Genomic DNA, 27,500 nt, shown 5'->3' with positions numbered 1-27,500 from the left:
CTCGTGGTTACCCGGATACGAATTCTTCCTTCCGTTCATACATATTCTCCATTTCCCCCGTTAATGACAGCTTCAAGAACAGAGGACTGAGCCTTAGAGGGTAAAATCCTCACTTGGCCCCCTTCCCTGTTCCTCAATTTGGAAAGTAAAATAGGAGGGGAGGATTTCCAGCCCCCCTCCCCCTTTTTTTTTTACTCGCCCTCTACGACACGCTGGGAATACGTGGGAAGTATTCTATCTCCCCCATCCACAGGGATATATATATATATATATATATATATATATATATATATATATATATATATATATATATATATTGGAAAGGATCACAATTTTGCGCGTGATCAAGATATTCCAATGAGTCCACGGGGAAAATGAAACACGATAAGTTCCCAAGTGCACTTTCGTGTAATAATCACATCATCAGGGGAGACACAACAGAGAAATATAAGTCAGTTGATATACATCGAAGAGACGTAGCTAGGACGCCATTTGGTAAACATGCGATTGTCCAGGACAGACAACGAGCGTAACATAAACTTATAATTTTACAAATCTTATCAACAATAAAGTTATCTAATTTTTAAAGACCATCACTAATATTAAGATTATAATTCTTTTCCTAGCGCTACCTCGCGCACATGCGGGGGGAGGGGGTTGTCATTTCATGTGTGGCGGGGTGGCGACGGAAATGGATGTAGACAGCAAGTATGAATAGGTACATGTGTATATATGTATATGTTTGTATATGTATATGTATGTATACGTTGAAATGTATAGGTATGTATATGTGCGTGTGTTGGCGTTTATATATATACATGTGTATGTGGGTGGGTTGGGCCATTCTTTCGTCTGTTTCCTTGCGCTACCTCGCTAACGCGGGAGACAGCGACTAAGTATAATAAAAAAAATAATATATATATATATATATATATATATATATATATATATATATATATATATATATATATAGTATATATATATATATATATATATATATATATATATATATATATATATATATATATATATATATATATATACATATATATATATATATTGGATTGTATCTTCAAGGAGTCACGTTATTTTTCATGACGTCACAACTCACTCTGGGACTATGTCTGTGGTGGAGAATAAGACCCAAGTTGACCACCTGGGGGTCACTGTAGCCGTGTTGTTGTTCACTGTTCTCAGTCATGTCTTACATCACCCGATTGTCTACCTTATGCTCGTGACATCTGCCTTTCATGTACTGTTCACGTGGAGGTGCAGTGTGGACACTGAACGAGCAGGATGTATCTGTGATGTTTATGGTCAAAATCTTTGGTTTCAGGATCTACTGTTGTTTATCAGCAGTTGTTTACGACTTGGTATTTCTCCATGGAGAAGTGTCCATGACGAACTAGTCTGGCGCGCACCGTGGCAAGGTGTACGGATGGTGTGACTACATTACACCCACTCACAACACTCACCCACTCCTCCTAACTCTTCCTTCGTTCACACCCTGGTGGTGTGCTGGCCATTATCTGAGTCAACTAACACGTACGTCGAGAGAGGACAACTGGCCAACACACAGCCAGAAGCCAGGTGGGGGTGGCAGATGTGTTGGTGTCATGCCTGTGTCTTGTGTTTCCATCCATAATGGATCATAGGTTAATATGTTCGTTACGCTATTCATCCCAGTATGATAATGAACGAAAGCAAGTGAAAGTGGTCCGTGGAACTGTTATGCTCTTACGATATTCGGTGTGTCAGAATAGCTTCAGTAACAAGGGTGTTAATCATAGGGCCACCAACCACGGCCACTGGTGCTCACGACAAGGTTGAGGCTGACGGAGGGAAACACTCGTTCATGAACATGTGACGTGATGACAGACAGACCTACACTAGCAAGGACGGTACAGTGGTGCAGCAGACACAGCACACGTTGCACAGTCTGGGTAGGGCGGGAGGCAGACCTTGCGCTCTCCTGCTGCCACAGGTGACGACACTGTACAGTACTGCGTCTGTGGGAGGTGGTGGCCTGTCGCTTGCTTCCTCGCCCTCCCACAGGAAGAGACATGCCAGCAGCCCACTCAATGCTGCTTCTGTAGGAGGTGGCGACCTCTCGGTTGTCCCGTGACCCTCCCACAGCAGGAGGAGGAGAAGGAGGAATGTCAGGATACCACTCAAAACACCAGAAGACCGAGTGGTATCTGTTCATCAGAGAGACTTGAACACCGGAGAAGACGAAGGTTTACGGTCAAGAAGTGCGTGAGGGAGAGGGCGGGAGTTGACAAGGTGAACTGCTGCTGACAGGGCTCCATCCAGAGGCAAGGTGGACCACCATCCCAGGTCTGAACCGTCTTAATAAATATAAGATGATATTCCCACTGTGGCCGGGTCGTCTTCACACTAACAGTACCCGAGCCAGTGAGTGGGTGGGTGTGGAGTGATGGCTGGGGGTGGATGTGTGGGTGGTGAGCACTGCAGGTGTGTGGGGGTGGGTGTGGAGTGATGACTGGGGGTGGATGTGTGGGTGGTGAGCACTGCAGGTGTGTGGGGGTGGGTGTGGAGTGATGACTGGGGGTGGATGTGTGAGTGGTGAGCACTGCAGGTGTGTGGGGGTGGGTGTGGAGTGATGACTGGGGGTGGATGTGTGGGTGGTGAGGACTGTAGGGTGCTGATGACTGGAGGGAGGTGGGAAGGTGGTGATGACAGGAGATGGGTTTTCATGACCAGATATGGGTAGTGATGACTAGAGATGGGTGGTGATTACGGGAGGTGGATGGTGATGACTAGAGATGGGTGGTGATGACAGGAGATGGGTGGTGATGACTAGAGATGGGTGGTGATGACAGGAGATGGGTGGTGATGACTAGAGATGGGTGGTGATGACAGGAGATGGGTGGTGATGACAGGAGATGGGTGGTGATGACAGGAGATGGGTGGTGATGACTAGAGATGGGTGGTGATGACTAGAGATGGGTGGTGATGACTAGAGATGGGTGGTGATGACTAGAGATGGGTGGTGATGACTAGAGATGGGTGGTGATGACTAGAGATGGGTGGTGATGACTAGAGATGGGTGGTGATGACTAGAGATGGGTGGTGATGACTAGAGATGGGTGGTGATGACTAGAGATGGGTGGTGATGACAGGAGATGGGTGGTGATGACCGGAGGTGGGTGGTGATGACTGGAGATGGGTGGTGATGACTAGAGATGGGTGGTGATGACTAGAGATGGATGGTGATGACAGGAGATGGGTGGTGATGACTAGAGATGGGTGGTGATGACTAGAGATGGGTGGTGATGACTAGAGATGGGTGGTGATGACAGGAGATGGGTGGGTGGGTGGGTGTGTGGGTTACCTACTGGGGCAGGTCTGGAGTCCCCAGTTAACGTGACATTTACCGGCAGGTGGAGGAGCCGTTCCCTGCTCCCCCCCCCCAGACAGGAACCCCCTCCTCCCCAGCCTCAACACACCTGCCACGCCCACAAAGCCGTCCCAGAGCCTCTCCATCCACAGCCAACCACCCCGACTTGACCTGACCTGGACGTGACCCTGCCTGGCAGCATAGGTCAACAGAGACACAACAGTAAGGCCACAATAATGACCTCCAGTTCTTCTGTTGATCCAATGTTAGACGTGAGTGTTGGCTCTCTCATGAGCAGTGTGAGGGTGAGGGACTGGCGTGTGTGAGGGGTGAGGTATGCACCAAGTGAGGGGTGCTGGTCCAAGTGACGGGTGGGGGCGCTGGACACTTTCCTGACTCAAGAATTAGTACGAGTGTGACGGTACGACACACACACACACACACACACACACACACCAGGGAGAGAGAGAGAGAGAGAGAGAGAGAGAGAGAGAGAGAGAGAGAGAGAGAGAGAGAGCGTAGGTAGGTGGAGCAGTGATCAGCACCAGGGTTAACAGCGAGCCAGCCAGTGTGGTGCCCGTCATGGTGTGCCACCTACACTGTAGCTCCTGAGATGATCATATGGCCGCCACACTAACACAGTCCAGCGAACCTGACCCCCACAGCCCAGGTCAGACACCCGCCTCCAGGATGGGGGGAGACCTGCTACGACCGGGCCTGGGGAGAGATGGGGTGGAGGTTCGGGACGTTGCTCTGGTGCAGCGTGGAGCAAGGCAGCGGCCAAAGGTCATGGCCAGTACTGACTGATTGACCTTTTGTTCCAGCCAGCCAGGACCAGCGGGCACCACCTACCTGACGCCCGGCCCTGCATCACGTGATCCTCGCCACCTCCCGCTATGCTGTGTGCAGCGCCTTTCTTCACCGGGCTTACCTGAACGAGGGATATGTGTGGCTGTGGAACCATCTGGTCAATGGTGAGTGTGTGTGTGTGCGGTGCCACATGGAGGCACCAGCAACCATCCTGTGTGAACCTGTCTTAAACTACCAGGATAGGTCGTGGGTAGGTGTGGGGTGTAGGTGTGGGGTGTGTGTGGGGTGTCAGAAGCCGTGGGCAGGTACCGTGTTGTAGGAGGGAGAGTGTGGGGTGGCAGCAAGACCTGCGCCCCCGCTCCCCCTCACAGATGCCTGCTTCCATTTTCCCCAGTGTGAGTTACGTCTGCGAGAGAGTTACCCACTCTGGCGTGGCTGGCTGGCTGGCTGGCTGGCGGCCCCCCCTCCCCAAAAAAATAGGACCAGGCGGGCCACAGTGGGTCCGTGGCCCAGTACGACAGTTCCTCCGTTCAGACAATAAGCCACCAAGCTGCTGGCTGCATACCTCACGTACAGTACTGGCCAGGGAGCACAATGATCACCCACACAACCAGGGACAACACCACACTCCCTCCCTCCCTCACACCGCCTGGCTGGAGGACTGTGCCTCCCTCACACCGCCTGGCTGGAGGACTGTGGTCTTGCGTTGTCACGAGTCATATATAGACACCCACTGGGCGTCACCCAGTCATGTAAACAATACATCAAAAGCACAGTATGACAAATGGAGACAACACAGGTAGTGGGGGAGGGAGGCACCAGACGCGGGACTTTTATATGCCCATGACGGGTTTGCGTCCCCTTGTGCCTACTGCCTGTCTGCACCACTCCAGTTCGGGGTCACGACCCTGTGAGAGGCCAACATGTGAGGTACACACTGCTGGCGTGTGAGGGAGGCCCGGCGCCTCGTAGCTCCTGAAGGACGAGTCTAGGATCCCCAGGTCAGGTCAACAGCCTAGGTTATCCTTACTCTAGGGTCGTACCGTCGTGCTCACATATCGTCGTCTTAGCGTGTGTGTGTGTGTGTGTGTGTGTGTGTGGCTGGCGTCGAGCAGGCCCAGATAACACCAGGGTAATGACCATCATCATCATTACATCACGAACAACCAAGTACTTTACTGACGTCACTTACCAGTGAACACTCCTGTTCATGAAGAACGTTGTAAATGTATTACAATCCATTATTACATATCAGAGGCGATTATACTTGTGGCCTACACACTCCTGCCACTAACATTACAACACAGTAGATTTGCTATTTACCTTCTAACGAAATCACGTCAGTTTACTGTACATTCATGTGACAGTGAACTGATGTGCCCGGGGGGAAGTGATGGGTGAGGCCCCGGGGGAGGCTTGCTTCTACATCACAATCCTCTCTCTGCGTCCATACATACATACATACACACGTATACCTACGTATGTATGTATGGAAATACAACTACAGGTTACTATTACTGCCCTGCAGCAGGCACTACCCTCGACATAGACCATCAGACCTTCCATTACCCTGGCTGCTCCACGTACACCTGGACGCCCGTATGAACCAGCCATTACCGCCATTACCAGACTGCTCACCCACCACGCATGACGCTTTGCCCACACGTCATTATGAACTTGCTTCATGTCGTCACTATTGTAGCGTGTGACGCCGACGCAGACTGCATAACATCCACAAGAATTAAACAGCCATAATGCCCGCCCAGGTGAGGTACAGCGGGCAGCAAGCCTTGGCTGGACATGAGACACGTCCATATTGAAGTGTGGAAGAGCTCGCTGACGCTGCCAAAGTTAATTCTCATTTCCCGACCCTCTTACTAACAGGAATATTACCAGTCTATATCATTCAGTTCGTCTTGCTTATCATGCGTCAGACAACACAATCTTGAAAGTCATTTGAAAGCCCACACCGCCGGTAGAGCAGGAAACACCTGGCCACCAACAGTGTTGTGGCTGTCTGGGTCGCCGCCATCTTTGTTGACACCAGCTCCAGGACGGGACCCCCAGCCCCACCCCCACCCCCGGGGGGCCCACGCGCTCGCTCACTCACTCACTACACCTATACACTCATGCCCTCATACACTACACCTATACACTCATGCCCTCATACACTACACCTATACACTCATGCCCTCATACACTACACCTATACACTCATGCCCTCATACACTACACCTATACACTCATGCCCTCATACACTACACCTATACACTCATGCCCTCATACACTACACCTATACACTCATACCCTCATACACTACACCTATACACTCATACCCTCATACACTACACCTATACACTCATGCCCTCATACACTACACCTATACACTCATACCCTCATACACTACACCTATACACTCATGCCCTCATACACTACACCTATACACTCATGCCCTCATACACTACACCTATACACTCATGCCCTCATACACTACACCTATACACTCATGCCCTCATACACTACACCTATACACTCATGCCCTCATAGACTACACCTATACACTCATGCCCTCATACACTACACCTATACACTCATGCCCTCATACACTACACCTATACACTCATACCCTCATACACTACACCTATACACCCATACCCTCATACACTACACCTATACACTCATACCCTCATACACTACACCTATACACTCATGCCCTCATACACTACACCTATACACTCATGCCCTCATAGACTACACCTATACACTCATGCCCTCATACACTACACCTATACACCCATGCCCTCATACACTACACCTATACACTCATGCCCTCATACACTACACCTATACACTCATGCCCTCATACACTACACCTATACACTCATACCCTCATACACTACACCTATACACCCATACCCTCATACACTACACCTATACACCCATACCCTCATACACTACACCTATGCACCCATACCCTCATACACTACACCTATACACTCATACCCTCATACACTACACCTATACACCCATACCCTCATACACTACACCTATACACCCATACCCTCATACCATGTGGTCTGTTCACTACACCCATACAGTCATGCCCTCAAACAGTACAATCTGTTTACCACACCTATACACTCGTACCCTCATGTACTACAGTCTGTTTACTACACCTATACACTCATACCCTCATGCACTACAGTCTGTTTACTACACCTATACACTCGTACCCTCATGTACTACAGTCTGTTTACTACACCTATACACTCATACCCTCATGCACTACAGTCTGTTTACTACACCTATACATTCATACCCTCATATACCATATACACATAAAAACTGCAAATGAGTTCAGAGGACATTTTGAACAGCAGCTGTGTGGCGGGGCTTGACAGTGACGCACTGTGACTTTACCGAAGAATTTCTTTACGATAAACAATCGTAAATAAATACCAGGTCCGACGTGCAGATACCTTCATACACAATACCAGTACCGTAGGAAGCATGTTACTGATGACCACCAAACACAGTAGTGATGGTACTAGGCTGTGGACCATGATGGTACCAGGCTGTGGACCATGATGGTACCAGGCTGTGGACCATGATGGTACCAGGCTGTGGACCATGATGGTACCAGGCTGTGGACCATGATGGTACCAGGCTGTGGACCATGATGGTACTAGGCTGTGGACCATGATGGTACCAGGCTGTGGACCATGATGGTACTAGGCTGTGGACCATGATGGTACCAGGCTGTAGACCATGATGGTACCAGGCTGTGGACCATGATGGTACCAGGCTGTGGACCATGATGGTACTAGGCTGTGGACCATGATGGTACCAGGCTGTGGACCAAGATGGTACCAGGCTGTGGACCATGATGGTACCAGGCTGTGGACCATGATGGTACCAGGCTGTGGACCATGATGGTACCAGGCTGTGGACCATGATGGTACCAGGCTGTGGACCATGATGGTACCAGGCTGTGGACCATGATGGTACCAGGCTGTGGACCATGATGGTACCAGGCTGTGGACCATGATGGTACTAGGCTGTGGACCATGATGGTACCAGGCTGTGGACCATGATGGTACCAGGATGTGGACCATGCTGGTACCAGGCTGTGGACCATGATGGTACCAGGCTGTGGACCATGATGGTGCCAGGCTGTGGACCATGATGGTATCAGGATGTGGACCATGATGGTACCAGGCTGTGGACCATGATGGTACCAGGCTGTGGACAATGATGGTACCAGGATGTGGACCATGACGGTACCAGGCTGTGGACCATGATGGTGCCAGGCTGTGGACCATGATGGTACCAGGATGTGGACCATGATGGTACCAGGCTGTGGACCATGATGGTACCAGGCTGTGGACAATGATGGTACCAGGCTGTGGACCATGATGGTACTAGGCTGTGGACCATGATGGTACCAGGCTGTGGACCATGATGGTACCAGGATGTGGACCATGATGGTACCAGGCTGTGGACCATGATGGTGCCAGGCTGTGGACCATGATGGTACTAGGCTGTGGACCATGATGGTACCAGGCTGTGGACCATGATGGTACCAGGCTGTGGACCATGATGGTACTAGGCTGTGGACAATAATGGTACCAAGCTGTGGACCATGATGGTACCAGGCTGTGGACCATGATGGTACCAGGCTGTGGACCATGATGGTACTAGGCTGTGGACCATGATGGTACCAGGCTGTGGACCATGATGGTACCAGGCTGTGGACCATGATGGTACCAGGCTGTGGACCATGATGGTACCAGGCTGTGGACATGATGGTACCAGGCTGTGGACCATGATGGTACAAGCTGTGGACCAGGATGGTACAGGCTGTGGACCATGATGGTACCAGCTGTGGGACCATGATGGTAACCGATGCTGTGGACCATGATGGTACCAGGCTGTGGAACATGATGGTACCAGCTGTGACCATGAATGTACCAGCTGTGACCCATGATGGTACACAGGCTGTGGACCATGATGGTACCAGGCTGTGGACCATGATAGGTACCAGCTGTGGACCATGAAGGTACCATGCTTGTGGGACCATTGATGGTACCAGGCTGTGGACCATGATGGTACCAGCTGTGACCATGATGGTACCAAGCTGTGACCATGATGGTACCAGCTGTGACCATGATGGTACCAGCTGTGACCATGATGGTACCAGGCCTGTGGACCATGATGGTACAAGCTGTGGACCATGATGTACCAGCTGTGGACCATGATGGTACAAGCTGTGGACCATGATGGAACCAGGCTGTGGACCATGAAGGTACCAGGCTGTGGACATGATGGTACCAGCTGTGACCATGATGGTACCAGCTGTGACCATGATGGTACCAGGCTGTGGACCATGAAGGTACCAGGCTGTGGTCCATGATGGTACCAGCTGTGACCATGATGGTACCAGGCCTGTGGACCATGATGGTACCAGGCTGTGGACCAATGATGGTACCAGGCTTTGGACCATGATGGTACAGGCTGTGGACCATGATGGAACCAGGCTGTGGACCAGATGGTACCAGGCTGTGGACCATGAAGGTACCAGGCTGTGGACCAGATGGTACCAGGCTGTGGACATGATGGTACCAGGCCTGTGGACCATGATGGTCCAGGCTGTGGACCATGATGGAACCAGGCTGTGGACCATGATGGTACAAGCTGTGGACCATGAAGGTACCAGGCTGTGGAACCATGATGGTACCAAGCTGTGGACCATGATGGAACCAGGCTGTGGACCATGATGGTACCAGGCCTGTGGACCATGATGGTACCAGGCTGTGGACCAATGATGGTACCAAGCTGTGGACCATGATAGGTACCAGGCTGTGGAACCATGATGGTACCAGCTGTGACCATGATGGTAACCAGGCTGTGGACCTTGATGGTACCAGGCTGTGACCATGATGGTAACCAGGCTGTGGACCATGAAGGTACCAGGCTGTGGACAATGATGGTACCAGGCAGTGGACCATGATGGTACCAGCTGTGACCATGATGGTACCAAGCTGTGGACCATGAATGGTACCAGGCTGTGGACATGATGGTACCAGCTGTGACCATGATGGTACCAGCTGTGACCATGATGGTACCAGGCAGTGGACCATGATGGTACCAGGCTGTGGACCAGATGGTACCAGGCTGTGGAACCATGATGGTACCAGCTGTGACCATGATGGTAACCAGGCTGTGGACCATGAAGGTACCAGGCTGTGGACCATGAAGGTACCAGGCTGTGGTCCATGATGGTACCAGGCAGTGGACCATGATGGTACCAGCTGTGACCATGATGGTACCAGTCTGTGGACCATGATGGTACCAAGCTGTGGACCATGATGGATACCAGGCTGTGGACCATGATGGTAACCAGGCTGTGGACCTTGATGGTACCAGGCTGTGACCATGATGGTACCAAGCTGTGGACCATGATTGGTACCAGGCTGTGGACCATGATGGTACCAAGCTGTGACCATGATGGTACCAAGGCTGTGGACCATGATGGTACAAGCTGTGGACCATGATGGTACCAAGCTGTGGACCATGATAGGTACCAGGCTGTGGACCTTGATGGTACCAGGCTGTGGACCATGTTGGTACCAGGCTGTTGGACCATGATGGTAACCAGGCTGTGGACCATGAGGTACCAGGCTGTGGACCATGAAGGTACCAGGCTGTGGAACCATGATGGTACCAGGCTGTGGAACCATGATGGTACCAGGCCTGTGGACCATGATGGATACCAGGCTGTGGACCATGATGGTACCAAGCTGTGGACCATGATGGTACCAGGCCTGTGGACCATGATGGTACCAGGCCTGTGGACCATGATGTACCAGGCTGTGGACCATGATGGTACCAAGCTGTGGACCATGATGGTACCAGGCTGTGGACCATGAGGTACCAGGCTGTGGACCATGATGGTACCAAGCTGTGGACCATGATAGGTACCAGGCTGTGGACCATGATGGTACCAAGCTGTGACCATGATGGTACCAGGCTGTGGACCATGATAGGTACCAGGCTGTGGAACCATGATGGTACCAGGCTGTGGACAATGATGGTACCAGGCTGTGGAACCATGATGGTACCAGGATGTGGACCATGATGGTCCAGGCTGTGGACCAATGATGGTACCAGGCCTGTGGACCATGATGGTACAAGGCTGTGGACCAATGATGGTACCAGGCCTGTGGACCATGATGTACCAGCTGTGGACCAAGATGGTACCAGCTGTGACCATGATGGTACCAAGCTGTGGACCATGATAGGTACCAGGCTGTGGACCATGATGTACCAGGCTGTGGACCAAGATGGTACCAAGCTGTGACCATGATGGTACCAGTCTGTGGACCATGATGGTACTAGCTGTGGACCATGATGGATATTTTTTTTTTTTAATTTTCCAAAAGAAGGAACAGAGAAGGGGGCCAGGTGAGGATATTCCCTCAAAGGCCCAGTCCTCTGTTCTAAACGCTACCTCGCTAATGCGAGAAATGGCGAAAGGTCTATACAAATACAAATATATAGTATGTGTGTGTGAGGTCCCCCTTTCCCCCCCCCCCCCCCCCCAGGATGGTGATGGCACCGTGTCATGACCCGGTCTTCTTCGTGGCTCAGCCACAACCACGGCCCGTGCTGCACGGTGTCTGTCCAGAGGAATCTATGACACACACAGGACAGGGAAGGAGCAGTGCAAGGAGGAGGAGGAGGAGGAGGAGGAGGAGGAGGAAGAGGAGGAGGAGGAGGAGGAGGAGGAAGAGGAGGAGGAGGAGGAGGACTGACCCTCCAAGTACGGCACACACACACAACATGTAAATAAGGTCCCACAAATACTGGAAGATGTTCCTTGTAAAGCATACATTATGGCAAGACGAACTGTAGCAGAGTATTACACAGTGGTGTATATAACATGTATATAATCCTTCACGTGTATAATTTGTATATATATATGTATATATATATATATATATATATATATATATATATATATATATATATATATATATATATATATATATTTTTTTTTTTTTTTTTTTCTTTTCTTTTAAACTATTCGCCATTTCCCGCGTTAGCGAGGTAGCATTAAGAACAGAGGACTGGGCCTTTGAGGGAATACCCTCACCTGGCCCAATTCTCTGTTCCTTCTTTTGGAAAATTAAAAAAAAAAAAAAAAAAACGAGAGGGGAGGATTTCCAGCCCCCCGCTCCCTCCCCTTTTAGTCGCCTTCTACGACACGCAGGGAATACGTGGGAAGTATTCTTAATCCCCTATCCCCAGGGATAATATATATATATATAATCCTTCAATGAGTTTTAGCGAACCGGGATCGAGAAAGACAACAATGAAGAAAACCTGCAGTTGGTACATTAAGAAGGTAAACACGTATTGCTACATGATGATGATGATGATGATGATGATGATGATGATGATGATGATGATGACAGTTCCAATACGTGGGGACGTGTGTCATACAGACTCAGGAGAACCTGTATCCACATGTCACACCGGATGATACATCATGTCTTGATACACAAGCATACGATACACAACACATACTGCAAATGTGATAACGTTACACTTCAGTTTGATCATGTGAGTAACAAGGACATAATAAGAAAACAAAGGAAACCAGACTCCGAGATGTGATATGATCGTGGACACTACACTACACACACACACACACACACACACACACACACACACACACACACACACAATGTCTCTATGGCAACGTAAATTGGAAAGAGGCATTGACTTGGACGTGATACAGGCTATCCTTGTGGAAGGTTCTGTGAAATTTATAATGAAGGAAGAGGAGCGTGGGTGATCTTAGCTTCAAGTACTGAGGTCAAGAATGTTAGCTTTAAGTACTGAGGTCAAGACTGAAAATGAGGGAGATGTGACTTAAGAACACATGTGGAAACACGAGAGCCTGGGTATGTACTGTGGAGGTACATGCGACACTGCATCCAGCCAGCCAGCCAGCCAGCATGGGTGAGGCATGGCATGATGTATCAAAATGGCAACATAAGAATAGGAGAACATAGATTGTGAACAAGACTGAGGGGATAATCAGTGCTTCCACATACATGTGTTAGAGGTAAATATTCATCCTGCTACATCATAGGTCATCATGCAGCAGCAGCAGCAGAAGGATCACGGGGGAGAGGTGCACAACATGATGTACCGTACAGTGACCAGGAGAAAAACAAGTGCAAACACATTTTGACGGTAGACGATGTGTGGTCACAACACATGTGAGGTGAAATGTGGAGCAGGTCCTGCAAGGCAATGTGGAGCAGGTCTTGGAAGGCATTGTGGAGGAGGTCTTGGAAGGTAATGTGGAGGAGGTCCTGGAAGGCAATGTGGAGGAGGTCTTGGAAGGCAATGTGGAGGTCTTGGTAGGCAATGTGGAGGAGGTCCTGCAAGGCAATGTGGAGGAGGTCCTGGAAGGGAATGTGAAGGAGGTCGTGGAAGACAATGTGGAGGAGGTCCTGGAAGGCAATGAGGAGGAGGTCTTGGAAGGCAATGTGAAGGAGGTCTTGTAGGCAATGTGGAGGAGGTCCTGGAAGGCAATGTGGAGGAGGTCCTGCAAGGCAATGTGGAGGAGGTCGTGGAAGACAATGTGGAGGAGGTCCTGCAAGGCAATGTGGAGGAGGTCCTGCAAGGCAATGTGGAGGAGGTCCTGGAAGGCAACGTGGAGGAGGTCCAGGAAGGCAACGTGGAGGAGGTCGTGGAAGGTAATATGGAGGAGGTCCTGCAAGGCAATGTGGAGGAGGTCTTGGAAGGCAACGTGGAGGAGGTCTTGGAAGGCAACGTGGAGGAGGTCCTGGAAGGCAACGTGGAGGAGGTCGTGGAAGGCAATGTGGAGGAGGTCCTGGAAGGCAACGTGGAGGAGGTCCTGGAAGGCAATGTGGAGGAGGTTTTCGAAGTCATGACACACTAAGAAAGACATAAACATCATACGATGACCCATGTAAGACTTGTGATCCTCATAAAATTTCTCCTTATGTGTTGGAGAAGAGTTCAAATACCACCACCTGATAACCCAGGTGACATGTTCAAGAAGTTACTGGGAGAAAACAGATTGTAGAGGGATTGGAAGAAGGCAAAAGTCACGCCTACCTTTGAAGCAAGGACACCAGGAAGCTGAGCTGGTCTGTAGACTGGTCACCCTGACGTATGTAGTCTGGAATATAATGGAAAAGATAATTAGAAACCAAACAGATGAGTCCCTGCAAAGGAGAAACTTCCCGAGTGTCAGAGAACATGGAATTAGGGTAAAGGGAGGTCATGTGTACAGATCCTCTTACTGTACATGACACAGTGAGCTCCAGGTTAGAGCAGACAGATGGTTGTGTACATCGTCAGTGCTACAACGTATGTGAATCCTGCACCACACGCGAGGCTGGTACAGACACCGCATCTCCAGGCGGGAATAATAACAGGGAGATCCCATCAATGGACACATGATTACCTCAAGTGAGGGAGAGAGTGATGCATGGCAGGGGAAACCTACTCAGTATGAGGTGGAGTCAGCCAGCAGTGGGGTTCCTCAGGGTTGAGTGTTGGGGTCGTTGTTCTTGCTGGTCCAAGTTGCTGACCACGAGGACTGGACTCCTCCTCCTCCTGCTGCTGCATCACGTCTCAGGATGATGCTCAGGTCACGTGGGAGGACAACCTGGCGACGACCCCATCCACCTACACACACGGACATACACACACGCCAACGTACATACACGGACCCACACACACTCCAACGTACACACACACGGACATACACACACTTCAAAGTACACACACGGACCCACACACACTCCAACGTACACACACGGACCCATACACATCCCAACGTACACACACGGACATACAGACACTCCAACGTTGGACTCATACATGGTTGATGAAACTCCACTGAGTAAATGCAACTTACACACACACACACACTCACACACACACACACACACACACACACACACACACACACTGGAACACAGTGAAACCAGGACTCGAGAATCATTATCATCTAGTAAGAAAAATGCTTCAGGAATCTTGTGGGTACAAGACACTCTTGTAGGGTGGACACCGTCCCCGACCGTGGCCAGAGCCCTGCCTACCTCACTACATGATGCACGTGAGGGAGACAAGACTGTCTGGTGTGAAGCGTCATAACTGCCCCTCACGTGCACGTATGATGGTGTACTCAGCGCATCCCACAGCATTTGCCTCACAGGTCAGGTGACCCGCTCATAAAGAAGCAACGAGATCTTATGGAAGTAGAAGTTACTGTGGGGAGCAACAAGGATGGTTGACAGAATGAAGTGAGGTAAGTAAAAGGGAAAGGCTTTAAGCATTATCTCTGCTAACCATGGAAGAGAGAAGAGGAAGGGGTGACCTGATCATAGCCATAGTACAGTCAGACACGGCACAGCGAGGAGGGAATGACGACAATGATGCATGACGCACCCAGCACTTCATCAACGGGGTACGGTAAGGTGAGGCACGGTACAGCTGTGCATGATGGAGGAGACAGTGGATGGTACAGCTGTGCATAATGGAGAGGACAGTGGCACGGTACAGCTGTGCATGATGGAGAAGACAGTGGATGGTACACCTGTGCATGATGGAGAGGACAGTGGCACGGTACAGGTGTGCATGATGGAGAGGACAATGGTACGGTACAGCTGTGCATGATGGAGAGGACAGTGGATGGTACACCTGTGCATGATGGAGAGACAGTGGCATGTACAGCTGTGCATGATGGAGAAGACAGTGGATGGTACAGCTGTGCATGATGGAGAAGACAGTGGCATGGTACAGCTGTGCATGATGGAGAAGACAATGGATGGTACACCTGTGCATGATGGAGAAGACAGTGGATGATACAGCTGTGCATGATGGAGAAGACAGTGGATGATACAGCTGTGCATGATGGAGAAGACAATGACAGAGTCATCCACGACACAGTGAACCGTGGCACGGTACAGGTACGCAAGATACCACGGAGGATGGTACAGGTATTCCTTGTAACACGGTACAGTTTAAAGCCGGTTCAGGAAGAATACAGCAGAGTGAGAGCCAGAAGAGCAGGAGGTACAGGGTCGAGCTGCAGAGCGTGGCGGGGGTCTGCGGGGCGCTGTAACATATGGTCGCTGGGTTAAGGAGTCGCTGGGTAGGGCGGGCCAGGTCCGCGGGTGAGAAGGTCGCGTTCACCTGCATCCCGCCACATTGGCCATTTTGGTCACGTTCCTTCGTTCACTGACCTCCCCTCCTTCCCTAACCCCCCCCCCCTCTCTAATGGCGCCTCCCTCGCCACCGTCCCTAACCCGTCCCTCTATAGGGCCGGGAACCCCATGGCACACGGCCATTTCTCCCTTATCGACGATCTTTTATCGACCTTACAAGTGGGGACAATACGGGCGAGAGGCGCTCGCCCGGTTTAAGTATATCACAGGGATCGCCCACGACACGGGGAGATTACCGACGTTATGCTGCCAGGAAATACGGTCTATATCCGCCAGAGCAACGGGGGTTCCCGCCCTCTTGACTCCCCCACCGGTAAACCAGCTCTGGGGGCGATGATGCTGCCCGCTCATGTCCATTCACTTTTATGTCTCATTTATATTCCATTGTCTGACTCGCAGGGACGAGGCTGACTTCCGTGCCTCCTTTTTACTTTCCATTATTTCAGCTTGGCGGGCGACAGACCAGGCAGGCAGGAGCCATTACAGGAGGCAAGACGCGAGGCAGGCAGGCTGGCTGCCTCCATGCTCACCAGAGGACCGACCCCACGCGGACCAGGTACAGTTGGGCCGCGCCACGTCTGGCCCAACCCCGGGCCCCAGCCTGCTCTCTCTCCTGCCCCGTCACCCCGCCCCACCTCACATGGCATCTCCTACCCCCGTCACCCGCCCTATCTCACATAGCATCTCTTGCCCCCGTCACCCGCCCCATCTCACATGGCATCTCCTGCCCCGTCACCCGCCCCACCTCACATGGCATCTCCTGCCCCGTCACCCGCCCCACCTCACATGGCATCTCTTGCCCCCGTCACCCGCCCCACCTCACATGGCATCTCTTGCCCCCGTCACCCGCCCCATCTCACATAGCATCTCCTACCCCCGTCACCCGCCCCATCTCACATAGCATCTCCTACCCCCGTCAACCGCCCCATCTCACATAGCATCTCCTACCCCCGTCACCCGCCCCACCTCACATGGCATCTCCTGCCCCGTCACCCGCCCCACCTCACATGGCATCTCCTACCCCCGTCACCCGCCCCATCTCAGCAAATCGTCAACACACACACACACACATACACACACACACACACACACACACACACACACACACACACACACACACACACTGCACAGGTGGAGCTTCGGATGGACACACACAACACAGTGATGGAGCGACCTCACAGGTGGTAGCTGATGAATATGAACATCAGTAAGTTCAAAGTTGTACACACCGATGGTCATAATAGGAAGACAAGTGACAGTAGGCATACTCTTTACCTACGAAAGGTAACGAAGAAAATAAGGACTTCGGTGTGATAATCTCTAGTGACCTAAGGCCACGTAAGCAGTGTACACAAGGAGTACAATGGACGAACAAAACTGTTCTGGTCTCATAGGCAGGACCAGTGAAAATCATTATCGCCACACGTCACGCGTCGCTGGTGCGTCCTGAACTTGTATACTGTGTTAAGGTCTGTTCACCACACTTGAAAATAGACAGACACACAATGGAGAGAGAGAGTCGAGTACTCAGCTCCCAAGATGATTGACGGATTAACACATCCTATAACAGCCGACTGGACAAATCTATTGACCAACGAAAACAGGAGTTTAAGACTTGACCTTAACCTAACCTAGCTACTTGAGGACACACTCCGTCTCACATCACTCGTAGCAACAGACACAAACTCACATGCTAACGTTTTACCTCGAGTGAGGCGAGGTACGGGTTTCCCTTCACCACCAAACTGTTAACATCTGGGATGATTTACCAAATGACAGTGGTTGGAAACAGGACCATAAATACATTTACCAATAAACTCGATCACTATCTCGTTTTAAATGCAAGACTGACATTATTTGCGCCTCCTGCGAGACATGAAAACTTGATACATGTTTTCCAAATGTGTGTGTGTGTGTGTGTGTGTGTGTGTGTGTGTGTGTGTGTGTGTGTGTGTGTGTGTGTGTGTGTGTGTGTTTGTGTGTGTCTTTGCACTTATTCTTTCCAGTGTGAAAAACAGCCTTGAAGGACCAAGTGGTCTGTCTGATGTTGTCTGGTATTCCTATATAAGCCACCAGTCATCTCTCATGTCACCAATCTTTCCTGACTCAAGTCACCAGTCATCACCTACCCTACGTCATAATGACCTGATCCACGTCACCAGTCATCCCCTACCCTACGTCATAATGACCTGATCCACGTCACCAGTCATCCCCTACCCTACGTCATAATGACCTGATCCACGTCACCAGTCATCACCAACCCTACGTCATAATGACCTGATCCACGTCACCAGTCATCCCCTACCCTACGTCATAATGACCTGATCCACGTCACCAGTCATCCCCTACCCTACGTCATAATGACCTGATCCACGTCACCAGTCATCCCCTACCCTACGTCATAATGACCTGATCCACGTCACCAGTCATCACCTACCCTACGTCATAATGACCTGATCCACGTCACCAGTCATCCCCTACCCTACGTCATAATGACCTGATCCACGTCACCAGTCATCACCAACCCTACGTCACCAGTCATCCTCTGACGTTTATCAGTCATCATAAACACGATATATTTGATCCATTCATATGAATTTGTACTAAATCCATTAAAACCTGAGTCAACGCCTGTATGTTACACCATGTATGTAACCCCACTCACCCGACCTCTCATGTATACCACGCCATTACCGCTAATGTGTGTGTGTGTGTGTGTGTGTGTGTGTGTGTGTGTACTGTGCGGGGAGGGAGTTCTACACTGGTAGGGGCCCCATTTCTTCAACAATATCTACTATCCTACAACTTCTTACATTACTGTATAACTTTACATTTATCATGTCTTTAGTTTCCTTCATCCACAAACCTCTGTTTTAAAACCTTAAAGGTTGTGATCAGGTCACCCCTCACTCTTTTCTCATCCAAGGTAGGCAAACTTAAGGTCTGTCACCTTCTGTGTAAACCACCTCTCTTACTGCCCATGTTCTTTATCAACTCCTTCTCCAGTGACGTGATCAAACTTGAGAAGCAGAGTCTAGCTGTGGCCTCACGTAAGATGCGAACATCTTGCTCAACATTGCATAATCCATGAACGTGAATATACGAGACCTTGATGAGGCAACACACGTGGGCCTCCGTCACCAACCTCCTTCTCAAGTGGTACTGTGGCCACAGGGTCGACCCCTCCAAGTCTTCCTCACGTACACGTTCTGGCAACTTGTTTCCTGCCAGACGATGACCATAGCGAAAGTCTTCGTCCTCCGCGACCCATCCTCATTACTATATATCTACTCAAGCTCAAACATCATCAACCATGTATCAAACCAGCTATGGTATATGTCAAGGTTCCCTTTGTAGGTTGATGCACTCCTTAATGCATTCCAATTCCCCCTCATGATCTCTGATCATCTGCAAACACATTCAGGTAGGATTCCATACCTTCTGACATGTCCTGGAAACAAGTGGCCAGAGAACAGAACCTTGTGGCACTCCGCTGGTGACCTCAGCTAATCTTGAGAAGGCTCCTCTGCCATGCGTCGTCCTTTGTACCATTATACTACGACAATTTTCTAGCCATTAAAAAAGAAGTCTACCCTAATTCCTACCAAGAAATCCCGCCTCATAATGACACCACGTCAAATGCTTCACGGCAGTTCAGCTACAAAGATTGCACCCAGCTTTGCCTCTTGCTTAAACTGGAGCTCACTTTCTCTTAGAAATCCACGAGTTACGTTCCCCATGACGTCCTCTCCCTGCTGCAGCCGTGTTCTCTCTCACTTAAGTTATTTCCCTTCTGTAACAAAGTCATTCATTGGCTTTCTGATAATCTTTCCCAGAATCTTACAGACCCCGCGCGCCTCACGGGCGGCTGACTGGCCTTAACTTCAGTGCCTCTGTGCGTGTGCGTGCGCGCGCGCGTGTGTGTGTGTGTGTGTGTGTGTGTGTGTGTGTGTGTGTGTGTGTGTGTTTGGGGGGGGGAGTAAATTACTTAAGTCCTATTGTTTTTGCCACACCCTAGATCTGCCCAACCCTAATGTGTCACCACACACACAGACACACACACACACACACAACACACACACACACACACACACACACACACACACACACATATATATATATATATATATATATATATATATATATATATATATATATATATATATATATATAGTATATTTTTTGTCGCTGTCTCCCGCGTTAGCGAGGCAGCGCAAGGAAACAGACGAAAGAATGGCCCAACCCACCAATTTACAAATGTATAAACATAAACGCCCACACACGCACATATACATACCTATACATTTCAACGTATGCATACATATACATACACAGATATATACATATATACTCATTTACATAATTCATACTTGCTGCCTTTATTAATTCCAGTCGCCACCCCGCCACACATAAAATGGCACCCCCTTCCCCCCGCGTGCGCGCGAGGTAGCGCTAGGAAAAGACAACAAAGGCCACATTCGTTCACACTCAGTCTCTACCTGTCATGTATAATGCACCGAAACCACAGCTCCCTTTCCACATCCAGGCACCACAAAACATTCCATGGTTTACCCCAGACGTTTTATATGCCCTGGTTCAATCCAGTGACAGCACGTCGACCCCGGTATACCACATCGTTCCAATTCACTCCGTTCCTTGCACGCCTCTCTCTCTCTCTCTCTCTCTCTCTCTCTCTCTCTCTCTCTCTCTCTCTCTCTCTCTCTCTCTCTCACAGAAGGTTAAGACACATGTCTGACCTTCCGCTGGTTGGTCATGTAACGTCTTTTCGAATGGATTTATTCTCTCTCTTTTTTGTCTGGTCACCGTCATCGTCTTCCAGTGCCAGCTGGTCAGAGAGATCGCTGCTTACGTAATTCACAACATTTACCATATTTACATCATGTAAACAACACAGCCACGACGCCTGCACACTTCTTACCAATGGTTGTTCTACCATCAATTATTGTCCCAACACCACAAGTCACCTATCTAGTGTTCTAGCAGACTACCTCAGCAGGTGTAGCCAGCAGACTACCTCAGCATGTGTAGCCAGCAGACTACCTCAGCATGTGTAGCCAGCAGACTACCTCAGCATGTGTAGCCAGCAGACTACCTCAGCATGTGTAGCCAGCAGACTACCTCAGCATGTGTAGCCAGCAGACTACCTCAGCATGTGTAGCCAGTAGACTACCTCAGCATGTGTAGCCAGCAGCCTACCTCAGCATGTGTAGCCAGCAGACTACCTCAGCATGTGTAGCCAGCAGACAACCTCAGCATGTGTAGCCAGGTTTCACCAGGATAACGTGCCATGTGAGGGTGCAGCACACACCCCATCTAATCTAAGTCTTGCTTGAAAAAAAACATTTTAACATTTTATTCTGATGACTCGACCTGCTGCCGTGTGGGGTAGTGTAGGTACATCCTCGCCAGCCACGACACGTTGCAACCTCTTGTCTAACTCCTCATGTATTTCCTCCTCTCTAGACGACCCTTCCCTCATACCTCATCACGCATGGGAAGACCTTCTATTTCCTCCTACCTTTCCACACACACACACAAACACACACACACACACACACACACACACACACACACACCTTCTTAGCTGGTTCATGTGTAGTCGATAAGTGTCCAATTCTTCTACTCCTGCAAGGCCAGGGTTCCGTGTGCCACTCCACAACACATCTTCCCCGTGTTTACCTCTTGTGTTACACTGAGTCTCCTGCAATACTCACCCGGTCTAACACGTCACTCGGGGAGGTACAAATATACAGAGCAGACTCTGGTCAGGAAGATATGTGATGTAAGTACAGTGAAATTATCCAAATAACTGTACCTCGTGAGTCATGAGAACAGGAGGAGGACGTGATGAATCATAATGACTCATGAACACAATACGTGATGAACCTTCATGACTCATGAACATAATACGTGATGAACTACCATGAGTCATGAACATAATATGTGATGAACCATCATGACTCATGATATGAGTACGTGATGACCCATGACGAGTGATGTGGCAGTACAGGAGGGGAGGTTCAGTAAGGAAGACAGTAATATCTTGTAGGTTAAGACAACGACTCTAGAGGTCAGGGGTGAGTGAGTCATGTGGCACCATGAGTCACAATGCTCCACCATCTCTGTACCTCATCATCACCCTCACACTGGCTGTACACATGTACCTCATCATCACCCTCACACTGGCTGTACACATGTACCTCATCATCACCCTCATACTGGCTGTACACATGTACCTCATCATCACCCTCACACTGGCTGTACACATGTACCTCATCATCACCCTCACACTGGCTGTACACATGTACCTCATCATCACCCTCATACTGGCTGTACACATGTACCTCATCATCACCCTCATACTGGCTGTACACATGTACCTCATCATCACCCTCATACTGGCTGTACACATGTACCTCATCATCACCCTCATACTGGCTGTACACATGTACCTCATCATCACCCTCATACTGGCTGTACACATGTACCTCATCATCACCCTCATACTGGCTGTACACATGTACCTCATCATCACCCTCACACTGGCTGTACACATGTACCTCATCATCACCCTCATACTGGCTGTACACATGTACCTCATCATCACCCTCATACTGGCTGTACACATGTACCTCATCATCACCCTCACACTGGCTGTACACATGTACCTCATCATCACCCTCACACTGGCTGTACACATGTACCTCATCATCACCCTCATACTGGCTGTACACATGTACCTCATCATCACCCTCACACTGGCTGTACACATGTACCTCATCATCACCCTCACACTGGCTGTACACATGTACCTCATCATCACCCTCACATTGGTTGTACACATGTACCTCATCATCACCCTCACATTGGTTGTACACATGTACCTCATCATCACCCTCACATTGGTTGTACACATGTACCTCATCATCACCCTCACATTGGTTGTACACATGTACCTCATCATCACCCTCACATTGGTTGTACACATGTACCTCATCATCACCCTCACATTGGTTGTACACATGTACCTCATCATCACCCTCACATTGGTTGTACACATGTACCTCATCATCACCCTCACATTGGTTGTACACATGTACCTCATCATCACCCTCACATTGGTTGTACACATGTACCTCATCATCACCCTCACATTGGTTGTACACATGTACATCATCACCCTCACACTGGCTGTACACATGTACCTCATCCTTCCATGTCTACCACTCTCTCATCCCTACACTCAACACCTGTATGTCTGCATCTATGTAACTTACATTCACCATATGTAAGTATATACATGTAATGACTTATCACTGTATTCATGCATATGTACGTAATGATACAGGCATGTATGTAGCTCCACCACCTGGCAGTCATCACACACAGGTCACCAGCCAGAACCCTTCCCATGCGTCAAACGTACAGTATACAAATATCGTGTTTACGTCGCCAGCGGATGCCGATGTGAAATGTAAACATGTGACTGCGTCCACCTCTGCGTCAGGCGAGGTGAAGTCCTTCAGCGGTGGTATTTGGAGGTGTGTGTGTGCGTGTGTGTGTGTGTGTGTGTGTGTGTGTGTGTGTGTGTGTGGAGGGGCAGAGGGGCGTGCGATACTGGCCGTGGTAGGCGGCAGGAACCACAAGAAGTCTGCTGAAGGACAGGAGTGGGTGAGCACCTTGAGGAACACCACGGCCCATTTGGGGGGGCGTGGGCGTCGCGCACACACACACACACACACACTGTGGCAGAGCGACATGCGTCCCTCACAGCGCAGGCGGCCCCATGACTCACCTCTCAACGCGCCAGGTTCACGAGATTTCAAACCTCACTTCGCTGTCGTGGACCGATCCATGCGTACACACCACACACAACTTGTGTGGAGGACGACGAGAGAGCCATCTATGTGTTCCTGTCTCCCTTACTCGCAGCTACGAGTCCTGGCAACACATACATGACAGAACCAACATGACCAGACCAAACCTTGAGGCATATATATATATGACGTAACCAATAACACTGAGGCAGGTATATATACATAGGCACACACCTGTACAATACCAGACGGTAGGCGATCAAACCAGATGAAATGTGAATTCGAATACACATACAGATAATACAGCAGATACAGAGATATGCTCAGACACGGTGACCTAATTCTTTATACACACACACACACACACACACACACACACACACACACACCACATGCCACCCTCATCATTGGCCTACAACCCACGTACACTGCACTGCCCACTAGTATAGTGGGTCAGTGTGTTCAGTCAGTACTGTGCTAACAGATCATGTTCTTCAAATCCTCTGTTAATGTGGTATATCGTCACTTGCAGATGGTTGGTCCACGTGTGAGCCGTGAGATGAGTGTGCGTATACTGACATGGTTGTGCGTATACTGACATGGTTGTGCGTATAATATTTTACTTCAAGATCAAAATAATATTGCATCATGGCTCTCACAAGGTTATCAATGTTTACATATGATGATGATGATGATCATAATGATGATATGATGATGATGATGATGATGACAAATGTTATATATAACAAACGTTACCAACTCAGTCACGTTGGTGTACACCGTCTCACTATATGTACACATGTAAGGTGTTTCTGTTTACTGAAATGACCAGGCAACTAAACCTTAACCAGGGACATCTCATTAATGATATATATATATATATATATATATATATATATATATATATATATATATATATATATATATATATATATATATATATATCTTTTCTTTTTTTTTTTTCTTTCATACTATTCGCCATTTCCCGCCTCAGCGAGGTAGCGTTAAGAACAGAGGACTGGGCCTCTGAGGGAATATCCTCACCTGGCCCCCTTCTCTGTTCCTTCCTTTGGGGGAAAAAAATGAGAGGGAAAGATTTCCAGCCCCCCGCTCCCTCCCCTTTTAGTCGCCTTCTACGACAGGCAGGGAATATGTGGGAAGTATTTTTTCTCCCCTATCCCCAGGAATATATATATATATATATATATATATATATATATATATATATATATATATATATATATATATATATATATATAATTTTTTTTTTAATTTTCCAAAAGAAGGAACAGAGAAGGGGGCCAGGTGAGGATATTCCCTCAAAGGCCTAGTTTCTCTGTTCTTAACGCTACCTCGCTAATATGGGAAATGGCGAATAGTATGAAAGAAAAATATATATATATATATATATATATATATATATATATATATATATATATATATATATATATATATATATATATATATATGAATACAATGAAATTCAGTTAACATACTACTGAATTCTTTCAAGTTGGTAATGATAGAGAAAAAAAAAAAATAAAACAGAAACTCGCACAATAGTGTTGGCCGAGTACAAGTGTGTGCAGATGACAGAGAGATGAAACCCTGCAAACTGTTCATCAGACTCAGGTGGTCCACATACAGATGATCGTACACCTGAAGTGAAACATGTATCAGGTCTGTGCTAAAACGTATCATTAAGACTGCTTTCAAGTATCACAATCAGCTCATCATTCCATATGTCAACAATGTTGTTGGAAGACATGGGACTTCGCCCACGAGTTCGTAGCCATCACTATGAGCCACGTTACGTAAATCACACTACGAAACCTGGAAGCTGTACAGACTCACTCCAGTCTGACCCAACCTTTTCCAAGGAGGATTACCCAATGTGAACCCACGTGACCTTGACCCCTTCATGGTCGTGTGAAAAGCCAGGCCCTCGTCGTGCTATGAAATGGTCGTACCGTCGTCGTGTCCAAGGGTCGTACCTTCGTACTCAAAAGGGTTGTACCACCTTCGTGCTCGGTGGTCGTCTTCAAGGCTGGGACGCACCGATGAGTTACACACAGCTGGGATCATTTCTACAAGACTTAAATTCGAAAGTCTGTGAATATCTACTGCTTCTGGGCCAGGCTCACTTGGCTTCAACTCACCAAAGATTACGACACAAATGTCTTTTTTCTTTCTTCCTTCCTTCCTTCTCAGTTTACCTTCTGTGCCTCAAGGGAAGTCATACTGTGAGTGGCTGTGTCTTCTGGTCATCACGTGGAGCGCTTCCCTGACGCGCCATGAGAGGCTGCAGGACGAGAGCACACACACCTGGAAGTCTTGCCAGCGAGGTGTCCAGCTGGACGACGTGAGGCGCATTCCACTCACGGGAACACTAAACATAGAGACGTGGAACACACCAGGGAGGAGGAGGAGGAGGAGGTGGAGGAGGAGGTGGTGGAGGAGGAGGAGGAGGAGGAGGAGGAGGAGGAGGAAGCAAAGACAACACCGCGGGAATATTGAACATCCTACACCTCCTCCACCCACAGGTACAACACCCAGCCAGGAAGAGATAATAACATACAACACTGGGTTGTGGACCAGTTCTCTTATGTCGGTTGTGTACCAGGTCAGGAGGTTGTGTACCAGGTCAGGAGGTTGTGTGTACCAGGTCAGGAGGTTGTGTACCAGGTCAGGAGGTTGTGTACCAGGTCAGGAGGTTGTGTACCAGGTCAGGAGGTTGTGTGCACCAGGTCAGGAGGTTGTGTACCAGGTCAGGAGGTTGTGCACACCAGGTCAGGAGGTTGTGTACCAGGTCAGGAGGTTGTGCAACAGGTCAGGAGGTTGTGTACCAGGTCAGGAGGTTGTGCACACCAGGTCAGGAGGTTGTGTACCAGGTCAGGAGGTTGTGTACACCAGGTCAGGAGGTTGTGTACCAGGTCAGGAGGTTGTGTACCAGGTCAGGATGTTGTGTACACCAGGTCAAGAGGTTGTGTACCAGGTCAGGAGGTTGTATACACCAGGTCAGGAGGTTGTGTACACCAGGTCAAGAGGTTGTGTACCAGGTCAGGAGGTTGTGTACACCAGGTCAGGAGGTTGTGTACACCAGGTCAGGAGGTTGTGTACACCAGGTCAGGAGGTTGTGCACACCAGGTGAGGAGGTTGTGTACACCAGGTCAGGAGGTTGTGTACACCAGGTCAGGAGGTTGTGTACCAGGT

The 27,500-nt window shown here is 49.3% G+C and overlaps 1 long non-coding RNA gene across 1 annotated transcript in view; it reads right to left on the bottom strand.

Annotated features, from left to right (window-relative positions):
- Positions 1-14,329: 14,329 nt before the first annotated feature.
- LOC139749095 (uncharacterized) overlaps positions 14,330-27,500 on the bottom strand; it is a 284,265-nt gene continuing 271,094 nt past the window's right edge. Inside the window, exon 3 of the long non-coding RNA XR_011712887.1 lies at positions 14,330-14,393. This is a non-coding gene — a long non-coding RNA (uncharacterized lncRNA). The remainder of the gene's footprint in view (positions 14,394-27,500) is intronic.

The sequence above is a fragment of the Panulirus ornatus genome, chromosome 6 (genome assembly GCF_036320965.1).
Source record: "Panulirus ornatus isolate Po-2019 chromosome 6, ASM3632096v1, whole genome shotgun sequence".
NCBI classification, from domain to species: Eukaryota; Metazoa; Arthropoda; class Malacostraca; order Decapoda; family Palinuridae; genus Panulirus; species Panulirus ornatus.
Note: the sequence above shows the minus strand (reverse complement) of the source record. Positions and strands in the feature narration are given on the sequence as shown.